Genomic DNA, 10,682 nt, shown 5'->3' on the forward strand with positions numbered 1-10,682 from the left:
AATTTCCCGGGTATAAATATTTATACTTATGTTCATTAATTGGGCCTGTAATAATTTGTAAACAAACAATTTGGGTGTTAGTATAATTGGGAAAAACGGGTATATTCTAATTTTTGCATAAAAGGGTAGAGAACATGCCTATAGGGATTATGTGATCTATTTGTTATTCTAGACAACGTGCCATATATGCTATCTGGTTTCCATGCACTAGTAGAAACCATGCCTATAGGAAATCACACACTCACTCAACCTGTTTACTATCAGAAGCATGAGTTTAAGTACTTTACTTGTTCCCATGTTTACTATCATATGTTATTAGACATCATGCATATAGGAATCAAGTGTCAATAACTATTCCTTCAATTTGTGCAACCGCAGTGTATTTACTAAATAACATGCCTGTAGGATTATATCAGTTTATATTCCGCTAGATATCATGTCTATAGGGCTTTAATTGGTAACTAATCAACTGTTTCTTTTGTCTTATTGCACTGCTCACCTAAATAACATGCCTATTGGAATAAGCGATAAATCTGCCAATTGTTAGAACCTAGCTATAAAACAGTGCTACTCGTTTATAAAGCATGCCACAGGATTAACGAGAGTAATTTTGAAACTGTCCCCTCGCGCAAATCATTTAGAGATCATGTGTATAGGTTTAAAATGACACCTCGAACCTGAAACTACCTATACATAATATAGAATCTGCCCGCGTGCACTTGTTGTCTATGTGTGGAGGCTAATTTGGGCCTTTAGTTGTCTTTATGTGGAGTCCTACTTGTTTTGAATGTCGCTTAGTTTTATCATTTTTGAGTAACCTAAGTAAAGTCTAGAACCACCCAAATAGAGGTCCAATGCTTCCTCGACCATAGGCATGGGGCGGGTAAAGAACGCATAGGGCACGATTTAGAATTGAACTAGAACTCTTCTGCGTAAACAACTTTAACATAGTAATCGGGTAGCAGGAGATGATAGTCTGTGCCCGCTGAATAATACGAGCAACCCCTACCCTAAGAGGAGTTGCGAAGTATTATTTATGTTGCACGGGGTGATTCTTTAGGCTAAAAAACTTAGGACCCCCCACCCCTTTATATATTTGCTATTAGGCCTAAGTAGTTGTATCTTTATGTTGTACTAAGATTTGTACTAATTAATTTTGTGACCTTTATATTCTCCTTGTTTATTTGATCACCTAGCCTAATTATAAACCAAATATTTTTAAGTTCGGCCGGGACCCACAGTTGTGGACCTCGAAGAGTGCCTAACACCTTCTCTTTGAGGTAATTTGAGCCCTTACCCGATCTTTGGTGGCGTTGACTAGTCAAACAGAGTTATTTACAAATAGGTGCCCTAACGCACCTTAAAAATCATTAGGTGGCGACTCTTCTCTTTTTATCCCATTTAAAAGTGTTGTCACACGTCGAAACCCACTTTCGCGAGAAACGGGGAGCGACAGGGGCTTCTCAGAGTTAAAAACGGGAGATGGAACGGGAGCCGTTGGTCTGTTGATCAACGGCTTCGATTGTTTTTGATATTTAGGGATTCTAGAAATGATTAAACTAGGAGAATCAATGGCCGTTGGATTCTTGTGATCCAACGACGGAGATAAAATGTGACGGGGCTTTAAAAAATAACTAAAAACGGGATTAAATTTGGTCCGTTGATGATATGAATACGCGCTTCAAGCTATCATGACCATTCACCAATCTTGGGGTAAACAATCTCTATTGCTTATGTTTACTTTTTTCACCATTTGATTCTTGTACATAGGAAATGAGCAATGGCCTGGATGGCGTGTGTTTGTTTTGTGAGTGCATGGGACAGGCGACGTGGGACGATCTGGTTGGTTCGTGGAGTTGGGGGTGGATCGCTAAGGTGGAGTAGAGAGAGGGTTTTGGACTGGGTCAGATTTGTTTAGGCTTGGGCATTGGGCTAAATGATTTAAGAAATGACCATTTCGTCTTTAATTAAAGATTGCAATTGTAGCCTTTTGGTTTTTAACCCTCTTTGTAATTGAATAAAATAAACTTAATTGCTTTCAATAAAATATAATAAAATTATAATTATCGTATTTACTATTAACTATTATAGTTAATTATTTTCAAAATACCTTTTTTCTAAATTGTAACGTTAATTTCAATACTAACATAGTAATCCAATTAATAAGATTTTAAGAAATAATTCATTAAATCAAATATAAAGTGTCACAGCCCAAAATCCATTAAAGGTCGTGATGGCGCCGGACATCAGTGCCAGGCAAGCCAACACCAAGTAACTAGTAATTTCTCATTTTAATATTTTGAAATCGTTTCATTTATACATTAAACAATAAGAAATGAATTTCACTGAATAAATAATGATGTCTTTAACAAGCTTAATATTGAATAGTCTCGTAATCATCCCAGAACCCGGTGTCACAAGTGCATGAGCAATTTCTAGGAAATAATATAATACAATAATATATATTGGATAGTAGAGAAAATACAATACAGTACTCTGAAGGAGACTCTGCTGACTGCGGGTCGTCTCGAGAAGTGCAGCTCACCTAAGTCTATGTATCAACCATACCGATGCGCCAAACTAGGCCACTAGACATACATGTACATGTGCAATAAAAATGCACAGCAAGTGTAGCATGAGTACGAAAACAACGCGTACCTAGTAAGTATCCCGTCCCGAAGAAGTAGAGACAAGAGGTCGACTTCGACACTTACTAGTGGTCCAATAATAATATACCAATAATATAGTAAAGCGAGAATTTTATTATTAACGGTTGCAACTCAATAGCATGAAGCAGGTAAAAAAATTCTTTTATTAATAGGAAATTTCCAAATTTGTTTTCATCATATATACATTTATCTCAGGACGGGGAGGCAATATCATCATTTATAAATTTGCAAGTCAAACAATACAAGCATGCGCAAACTATCCTGAGGTCGTATGTAACGACCCGATCGGTCGTTTTGAGCCTAGCATGCCGTTCAGCAGTTTGAGGCCATGAGCAGCTCCGTTTCAGGTATTACGACTTGTACGCGTGGTCGAAATTGAATTTCGGGAAGTTCGGGGTTGATTCGGAAGGACATTTTCATTTCGGAAGCTTTAAGTTGGAAGAATCAACTAGGATTGGATTTTTGAGTAAACGACCTTAGAATTGGGATTCGAAGGCTCCAGCAGGTTCGTATGATGATTTCGGACTTGGGCGTATGCCCGGATCGGGTTTTGGATGACCCGGGAGCGTTTTGACGCCTATTGTGGAAGTTAGCATTTTGGAAGAAATTTCATAAGCTTGGGTTGAAGTGCATTTCAGTATTATCAATATCCGTTTGGGATTCCGAGTCTGGTAGTAGCTCCGTATGGTGATTCTAGAGTTGGGAGCGCGATCGGAAGTGAATTCGGATGTCCGTGGAGCATTTTGGAGCCATTTGGCTAAGGATAGAAATTTGAAGGTTTTTGAGAGGTTTGACCGGAGGTGGACATTTTGATATCGGGGTCGGAATCCGACTCCAAAAGTTGGAGTAGTTCCGTAATGTCGAATATGACTTGCGTGCAAAATTTGAAGTCAATCGGACATGATTTGATAGGTTTAAACATCGAAAGTGGAAGTTTGAAATTCTAAAGTTCATAAAGCTTGGATTGGAGATCGATTCGTGGTTTTAGCATTGTTTGATATGATTTGAGGCCTCGAGCAAGTCAGTAATGTGTTTTGGGACCCGTTGGTATGATTGGTTGGGGTCCCGGGGGGCCTCGGATGGATTCCCGGTGGTTAACGGATTGAATTCAGAGTTTGAAGAAGAGCTGAAGTGCTGGTTGCTGGTGTAACCGCACCTGCGAGAATAGGGACGCAGGTGCGGAGCCGCAGAAGCGGCCCCGTGGTCGCAGATGCGAAATTGGCGGAAGTGAGCTGGGACCGCAGATGCGGGACCGCACCTGCGGTGGACGAAGCACAGAAGCGGAAAAAGGAAGCCTGGAGGAAATCGCAGAAGCGGTTAGTGGACCGCAGGTGCGGAAGTGCTGGAGGCAGAATGGTTCTTTTAAAATCGGGATTTGGCCATTTTCTCTCATATTTTCTTGGCTTGGGCGATTCTTGGAGAGTTTCAAGAGGGGATTTTCATCATCAATGATAAGGTAAGTTAATCCCACCTATCTTGAGTTAAATACATTGATTATGTATTGATTTTAGCATGTAAATTGGTAGGAATTTGGGGTTTTGGTAGAAAGACCTAGAAATTTATATTCTTGGAATTTGACCACGATTTTGGGTATGGAATTAAGAGAAAATTATATATTTGAGTTCGTGAGGCTATGGGTAAACTTATTCTTCGAAAATCTTGGAAATCCAGGCACGTGGGCCCGAGGGCATTTTTGTCAACTTTTCGATCGGGATTAGTAATTGTTATAAATTGGATTGTAATGAGTAATTGAGCATATATTAATGAATTTGCATAATCGTTGGCTAGTTTTGGAGTATTTGGCATCAATTCAAGTCTTCGGAAGGGCGTGGAATGCCGGTTATGGATCTTCGGAGCGAGGTGAGTCTCCTTTCTAACCTTGTAAGAGGGAATTGTCCCCATAGGTAAAAATAATTGGTTATGTGTTCCTATTTGTGGGGGCTACGTACGCAGGAGGTGACGAGAGTCCGTGCGTAGCTACTAATATGTGTAAGTCCGGGTAGTCTAGGACCCAAAAGCATGCTATACTTGGAATATCTGTGATCTTATTGACAGTTGAATTTCTTAAATTATCGAATTGGTAAATGAATTTCTAAGAGGATTAAACTTCATTTTCTTAAATCATTAAAAGAGAATTGGCTTTTATTTGGGTACATGTTCCCCGATAAATTCTTAATTTGCTGTTTGAGCATGTACTTCTATGTGTACCTGCATCGCATGTATGATTCGCGAGCAGGGTGATTGTTTAGTTAAATTTGACCGCGTCGCATGTGTGATTCGCGAGCAGGGTAATAGATGCATCTATGGTTCGTGCCGCTCGACCCTCGGTAGTGCACAATTTACATTTCTGTTGGATCGGGCCGTACGACCTCGGCATGAATTGCGCATGCTTGTATTGCTTGCCTTGAGATTTATTGATATTGTTGTATGCTCTCCCGACTTGAGATAATTGTTAATTAATGGATTATGAATCCGGAGACTTTAAATGAAAAGGAATTTTCACCTGTTTAGTGACTCATTTAGATTTTACTGTTGTTCTTAGTAAATCCGTGAGTCATCGCATTAATAATATTATTACTGGACCTTTAGTAAGTGTCGAAGTTGCCATCTCGTCTCTACTTCTTCGAGATTAGGCGGGATACTTACTGAGTACACATTTTTTTTGTACTCATACTACACTTCTGTGCATTTTTGTTGCACAGGCACATGTACTTCTAGCGGCCTACTGGGCGTAGCAGCATGGATGATACTGGGACTAGGTGAGCTGCATTACTCGAGGCGACTCGCAGCTAGTATAGTCTCTTTCAGTGTGTTGTATTTACTTTCTGTCCATTTGTATTCCAGACGGATGATGTATTGTATTGTTTCTTAGAAATAACTCATGCACTTGTGACACCGGGTTCTGGAGATGTCTATGGGTTTATTCAGAATTTTAAAAGTTGTGAAAGGTTTTATTTTTTTTATTCAGTGAAATTTACTATGTATAGCTTAAACGTATAAAAGGAGAGATTTCAGAAATACGTAAAATGAGAATTTAATTAAGTATTTTTGGTTGGCTTGCCTGACGGTGGTATCCGGTGCCATCATGACCCTTAGTGGATTTTGGGTCGTGACATCGTACGGCCCGTCCAAAAATATTTAAACTGTGCACTGCCAGAGGGTCGAATGGTGCGAACCATAGATGCATCTATTTAATCTACCGAGGCGTTCGGCCCCTTCAACAATAGATAAACACATTCAAGCAGTCGTTCAAGAATTCATCAAGGAGCAATTATTCAAGGAAGGGTAAATTTCTCTTTTAAAAGTTAAGAAAACGATGTCTAGCCTTTTAGAAATTTATTTACAAAGTTCAATATGCTTTAAGCATTTTAAATTGACAACAAGGTTGCAAATATTACAAATAAAGCATTCCTTTGGGTCCTAAACTACCCGGACTAAAGCATAATAGTAGCTACGCATGGACTCTCGTCACCTCGTGCGTACGTAGGCCCCACAAACAGGAGCACATATCCAATTAATTTACCTATGGGGACAATTCCCTCTTACAAGGTTAGAAAGGAGACTCACCTCGCTCCGAAGTTCCATAACCGGCATTCCACGCCCTTCCGAAGACTCAATCGATGCACAACGCTCCAAAACTAGCCAATCATTATGCAAACCCATATATGCTTAATTACTTATTATAATCCAATTTATAACAATTTCTAACCCCGATCGAAAAGTTGATAAAAATCACCCTCGGGCCCACGTGCCCGGATTCCGAAAACTTTCGAAGATAAAGTTTGCCCAGAACCTCACGAACTCAAATATATAATTTACTCTCAATTTCATATCCAAAATCGTGGTCAAAATCCAAGAATACCAAATATCTAGGTTTTTCCTCAAACCCCAAATTCCCACTAATTTTTATGTTAAAATCTATACATAATCAATGTATTTAACTCAAGCTAGTATAAACCACTTACCTCATGCTTGGTGGTGAAAATGACACCTCAAAGTTGCTCCAAAATTGGCTCACATGGAAGAAATGGGGTTGAAATGAGTCAGACCCCCTTTTTAAAGAAACCTCATTGCCTCCAGCCTTTTCGCACCTGCGGTGCACCAGCCGCACCGGCGAAAATTCATTGTAGGTGCGGTCCTCTTCAAGCTAGGCGAAATCCGTTTCTGCGGTCCCTCACGCGCATCTGCGCCTTCGCACCTGCGGGTGCCCTTCCGCTCCTGCGACCCAACTGCCCCTCACGCATTCCGCATCTGTGGAGCTCAACTCGCACCTGCGGGCTCGCAGATGCGGAAATTCCCTCGCATTTGCGGCCCCTCCCAGCTCTGCCCAAATGCGCTTCTGCAACCACAGAGCCGCACTTGCGGGCTCGCACCTGCGGCCCTCTTCACGCAGGTGCGGTTACACCAGAAGCCCAGCTGCTTCAGTTCTTCCTCAACTTCAAATTTCCATCCGTTGACCACCGAAATCCACCTGAGGCCCGCGGGACCCCGTCTAATCATACCAACCAGTCCCAAAGCATAATGCGGACCTGCTCGAGTCCTCAAATCACATCAAACAACATCGAAATCACGAATCACACCCCAATTCGAGCTTTATGAACTTTAGAACTTCAAATTTTTACATTCGATGCCGAAACCTATCAAATCACGTCCGATTGACCTCAAATTTTGCACAAAAGTAATATTCGACATTACGGACCTGCTCCAACTCCCGTAATCGGAATCCGACCCCGATATCAAGAAAGTCCACTTCCGGTCAAACTTCTCAAAAACCTTCAATTTTTAACTTTCGCCAAATGACTCCAAAATGACCTACGGGCCTCCAAATCCACTTCCGGTTGCGCTCCCAAAACCAGAATCAACATTGGGAGCTATTCCCAGACTCGAATTCCCAAACGGACATCGATAACACTGAAATGCACTGCAACTCATATTTATGAAATTCTTCCCAAAATGTTGACTTCCCCAATAGGCGCTGAAACGCTCCCGGGTCATCCAAAACTCGAACCGGGCATACGCCGAAATCATCATACGAACCTGCTGAAAGCTTTAAATCCAAATTCTGAGGTCGTTTACTCATAAATCAAACTTTAGTCAATTTTTTCAACTTAAAACTTCCGAAATGAGAATTTTCTTTCCAAATTAACTCCGAACTTCCTGAAATTCAATTCCGACCATGAGTACAAGTCATTTTACCTGAAGTGAAGCTACTCGTGGCCTCAAACTGCCGAATAACGTGATAGAGCTCAAAACGACCGATCGGATCGTTACATAAAGCCTATGTGATGTTTTATAAAACTAATGAATAATCTAAAATAGCAAGCATGGTATAATTATAACATTGCATTATTAATTTTAAAATTATTAATACTAAATTAATCTTGTAAAAATAATTGTTATTGATTGAAAATATTTTCAAAATATTTATTGTAAACTATTAAGTATAAATAAACAAATTTTAAAATGGATGGTCAAAATTGACCATCAACAGATGGTCTATTGAAACATCCTCTCTACCTTCGCTAGGTAGGGATAAGGTCTGTGTATACACTACTCTCCCCAAACCCTACTTGTGAAAATATACTTGTTTGTTATTGTTGTTATGGTACTTCACCGTACTAGTCTTAGTGTACGTGCGATGCGCGTGTACCTTGTACCACTATGTTCAAACTTTTAAAACTCACGTAAATAATATTGAAAAAATATATTTGAGTTATAAATAAAATCTAAGAAAATAAATCCTAAATTTATGAAAATGATAAATATTAAATTGTTGATCCTATTTAGCTAATTCACTGAAGGAAGGAATCATGTATTATAGAACTATCCAATGTTTATGGATTGTAAATATTAAGAGAATGTGAAAGAGCAAATCAAACTAAAATACGTTGGTACTTCAACCAACGACACCTAAGAAAATAATAAACTAAATGTATGCATATTTTTGAATGATTATGTTATTTTACTTGATATTTAATTTGATCGATATGCAACGATGATAATAAAATAAAGTTAGCTCATATGATTTCTAATTAAAATATTATTACTTATTAAGTGTAGATATGTTGTTAAGTTGTACCAAATATAAACATCTTTATTTACAACTAACTTTTATATAATTAAAAAGTACAAAGAAATTGGTAGCTTGTAAGCTATCGACCACATGAATAGAATAGAAAAGAATATAAATGTGACGACCCAACCCGCCGTCACGTGTGTTACCGCCCAATTTTCACTATTTTATGCTTCTTCACGTTTCATTATCAGTATTTGATGTGTTAGAGTTGGTTTGGAATGGTTTTGATAAGAAATGAGACACTTAGTCTCTTTTAAGAAGGCTTAAGTTGGAAAAGTCAACCGAACGTTGACCTTTGTGTTAGAGGGCTCGGATATGAATTCCGATGATTCGGTTAGCTTCGGGGGATGATTTGTGACTTAGGAGTGTGATCAAAAGTGATTTTGGAGGTCCGGAGTAGAATTAGGCTTGAATTGGCAAAGTTAGGATTTTGGCGAATTCCGGTCGATAGGTGAGATTTTGATCCGGGGGTCGGAATGGAATTCCGAGAGTTGCAGTAGCTTCGTTAGGTGATTTGGGATGTGTGTGCAAAATTTCAGGTCATTCGGAGGTGATTTGGTTCGGTTTTTGATCGAATGCGTATTTCGGAAGTTTTGGAAGAACTTAGGGTTGAATTCGATGAGAAATGATGGTTTTAGTGTTGTTTGAGATGTTTTGATGATTGGAGCAAGTTTGAATAAGGTATTGGACCATGGTTGTGTTTTTGGTTGAGGTCCCGGGAGCCTCAGGTGTGTTTCAGATGCCCAACGGGTCATTTTTGGGACTTGTTGACTGTTGGTTGCTGGTATCTGGTTTCCTTCTTCGCGAACGCGAGGGGAGTCTCGCGAACGCGAAGAGGAAAAATGGGAGGTTGTGATGTTGGCCTTCGCGAATGCGAAGGGAGAGTCGCGAACGTGAAGGAGTGGGTCAAGGTGCTACGCGAACGCGGGAGAGTAACCGCGAACGCATAGAAGGAAAATTGGGCCTGGGGGCACTTGGCCTACGCAAACGCGAGACTTGACGCGAACGCGAAGGGCCTGGAAATTGGCCTTCGCGAACGCGAGATACTGTATGCGAACGCGAAGAAGGAGGGGTCAGACCTGGGCAGAATGTTTTAAAACATTCCATCCGCGAACCCAACCCATTTTTCCACCATTTTTGGGCATTGTTGAGAGCTTTTGGACGGGGATGGAAGAGAGTTTCAACGGGGATCGATTGAAGGTAAGTTTTATGAGTTAAAAACATGATTTTATTGTAGAATCATCCTTGATATTCATGAGAATATAGCCACATTGTAAGAAATTAGGGCTTGAGTTTGAAATTCTAAATTTGAGATTTGAGGGGCCATTTGTGGTCCGATTTGAGAGATTTTGGTATGTATAGACTCGTGGCGAGATGAGGAATCCGGTGATGTTAATTTTCTGATTTTTTCGAGAAGTGGGCCAGGGGCTCGAGTTTTGCCAACTTCGTGATTTTCGATGTTTTTCGAGTCTTTTCGATTGGGTTATATTCCCTTAGCATATTGTGACGTATTCGTTGTGGTTTTGGTCAGATTCGATGCACGAGGAAGCGAATTCGAAAGGCAAGGGCATAGCAAGCTAGGACTTTGGCCAGCTTGAGGTTAGTAATAAATGTAAATGCTGCGTTGAGGGTTTGAAACCCCGAATTTGCACATCGTAATGCTATGTGAGGTGACTTGCACGCCGGATAACGGGCGTGGGGTAGAGCACCGTAGGGGATTGTGACTTGGTCCGTCCCGCTTAATAAAATTACTACCTATTTGATTGTAGTTTTGTGATATCCTTATAAAAATGGATTAATTGTCATAATTGGGCATCGTGCCAACTACTTGAATCCTTCAGCGATTGTTTTAAACAGTTTCTTACCGTAATCACAAAATATTAAACTCAGTCCTGGCATTTAATATTTTGTTTGGAAACTCAGTCACCTTTCTTAAA

This window comes from Nicotiana attenuata, unplaced genomic scaffold, assembly GCF_001879085.1.
Source record: "Nicotiana attenuata strain UT unplaced genomic scaffold, NIATTr2, whole genome shotgun sequence".
NCBI lineage: Eukaryota > Viridiplantae > Streptophyta > Magnoliopsida > Solanales > Solanaceae > Nicotiana > Nicotiana attenuata.